The following is a 2,972-nucleotide window of genomic DNA, read 5'->3' on the forward strand; positions in this document are numbered from 1 at the left end:
GTTTCTCACGCTCACACACACACACACACACACACACACACACAGAGGTATGCACTTCAGAGGGAATTCTGTTGCCTTTAAACAGGCCTCAACTTAAGCACTGCTAAGATACGTTGTTTTGATGTTTATTAACCTTTTAGGCCTATTATGAATCAATATTTTATTAGATACATTATAACATATGACTTGTTATTATTAATAGCAATAAGTAAGTATAATTGTTGTGATTATTTTTGTTACTGTTTTTGATTTAATTTACACTTTACAGCCAATGCACTATGAAAAAAGTGAAAAACAGATGAAGAAAATGCATTATGTACATGAGGCAACATCACTGGTAAGTTTTGTCTCCAAAACAATTATTTTCTCTGAACCCAATTATGTTCCAATTACAAATAAAACGGTGGAAAATGTTGGATTTCTACACTAAATGAACTTGAAACTTGAAAAATTATTAAAATACTTAATTATGTGTTACTTATTCTGTCCATTTCAATAATAGATAATAGACTATAATGGGCTATGCCTCTACTGCAGTCCACTTTAAATGATGTGGTACACTGTGATTGGCTTATTGGCATCCAATCAAATAAGTCTGTGATATCCTAGAAAGTTATGCTCATCCTTTCGTAACACTCTGAACACCTCACAAAGTGGAACAAGTGTCACTAGTCCAATGTACAGTGAACACAGCTGAGCATCTGTGCATACAAGAAAAGACAGAAAAAGTAACCCAACATTAAATTACAACAGTTTGTCTAAGATGGTTAACTTGTTATAGCTGGTTCATAGCTTTCACTCTGTGCGATGTTATTGCTTAAGTTGACATGATATGTTTGTGAATAACTGGCTAATAGAATTAGCCTCTAGTAGAGCTGCCTCTTTGTGAATGCATGTATGCGTTTGGGACGACACAGAGCTGTGTGTTTGTGTCTTCTTCCAATTTTACTGGTCATTATAGCGTAAAGTCCTTAATTTAATTTCACTTCAGAATCCATGATAGTACTGGTTATGAAGCTTAGCTTGTACTGCCCCTCAACTGTTGAATAAAGAAGCTTTTGTATTAAAGAGATAGAAATTATAATCATGCCATTTGTTCATTTTTTGTGCTCAAAATGTTCTAAAACGTCACTCATCAATCGTCAGTCTGGGCTCTGAAATTATCCTGATCATTCTCATCTAGCGAATTTGGTTCTTTGAAAGCAGTTCAAGGACTGATTTGCTAATCCTATCTTAGATAATACTGTGCTTTTATTTTGAAATAAAAAGCAGAGAGGTGAAACCATTCATAGACTGCCTGCTGATCATGTGACTTCAGGTACATGCACTGTCACAGGTGTCATCTCGTTCTACATTGTTCTCCACACTTTGTTCACTGGTAAGCATTAGACATTAACAGTGAATGGGATCCGACTGCGAGGGATGTTGGTGCATGATTGGTGAGGTTCTCCCTGATGGACGTCGCTTTTCTGTGATAGATCATAGATCATAAATCTGCTTTGAATTAATTGCAGGAGCACTTTTCATCAAAGTGAGTTATGCAGTTATTGAAAAGGTTTTATTGTTCAAATGACAAATTCAGTTTTGAATGTCAAACTAAATGCCACATGTTCTGGCTCCATTTGTCTTTTAACAGTCAGAATCTTTCAGATGAGGTTTTTTTTTCCACATTGTATCTCAAACTAAATTTAGTTTAGTTCTTTTTAAGTGTACAAACCTTTATTCTGTTGTATATCTACCATGTATAAGTACAGGTAACTCTTTATTATGATCAACAAATTGTGGTCATTTCATCAACAGATCACAGTGATTTCTATATCATATAAACAGTTTATCTGTACTGTCCTTGTTAAGCTATTAATAAATAAAAGTAAAATATAAATGTAAACTTTCCAACAGTTTGCTTTGAAAAGTGCAATACATAAAATCTCTCTTTATTCAGAACCACTAATAAGTTATTTGAACTTTTAGTGTGTTTATCTTGTGTCATATGTCAATTTTATAGCGCAACAAGGGAGCACTCACCGACACAGAACAAAAAAGGGATTCACACTGAAGTCTGGATTTTAAGTATTTCTATTTGATATATTACAGGGACGTACAGACAGTGAAGAAATGTGCAGAGAGTGTAAAAGAGCACGTTTCAGTTCATACTGGACCTCAGTGCAAAGTGAGTCACGCATGATGAGTCACCCAATATATGGTTTACTCAAGGGGTGCATAGTCAATGATCTAGGGCTTAATTGAACACACACGAAGCCAATTACAAAGTAATTACAAACACATTAGAAGAATATAACACATGCTGGTATATTACACATCATCACGTCAGTGCCACAGAATGACAAATCCGAGATAGAATAATTGCCATCTGAAGTGTCTTGTAACAGCGGATTCAGGATCAGGATCAACCAACTTTTAGGTTCATTAATTCTAAATCTAAGCTGCCTCCAATTTCTTCAGATACCTTTTATTGCTCTTAGTTTGGAGTATCCTTTCTACTGGGTCAATCTCTTGCTGTTTGTAATGAATCACTGGGGCTGTCACATCCAGCGATGCCTTAGTATTCACAGAGTTGACCCATGGAGTAGATGTCCCATTCATTTGTGTTGCAGATTTGTGTGGGAGTGCAAAAGTCCAAGATGAAACAATTGCACTTTTTCACATTTCTTTCACTGTCTGTACAGACCTGTAATGTATCTGATAGAAATATTTATAATCCAGATCCCTTTTCTGTTCTGTGCAAGTCCTCCCTTGCTGCACTCTTAACTTTTTCCACGGAATAAGACAAAGGAAAGTTTTAAAACATGCAACTCAACCTTTGTGAACCATATATTTCACTATCCATCAGGACTAAAACCTCTCGCCATAACAACAGTTTCTTCCTGTCTGCAGCTGGATTCATTAACAAGGCCCGGAACCCCCTTTGACACTGACTCTTATACCCACCCTGTATATACAGTATGCATTAC

The 2,972-nt window shown here is 35.8% G+C and overlaps 1 protein-coding gene across 1 annotated transcript in view; it reads left to right on the plus strand.

Moving 5' to 3' along the window:
• LOC118341073 (androgen-induced gene 1 protein-like) overlaps positions 1-2,972 on the plus strand; it is a 28,322-nt gene that overhangs the window by 7,267 nt on the left and 18,083 nt on the right. The window lies entirely within an intron of this gene.

This window comes from Morone saxatilis, unplaced genomic scaffold (genome assembly GCF_004916995.1).
Source record: "Morone saxatilis isolate NCDOM2014 unplaced genomic scaffold, NCSU_SB_2.0 Contig7, whole genome shotgun sequence".
NCBI classification, from domain to species: domain Eukaryota; kingdom Metazoa; phylum Chordata; class Actinopteri; family Moronidae; genus Morone; species Morone saxatilis.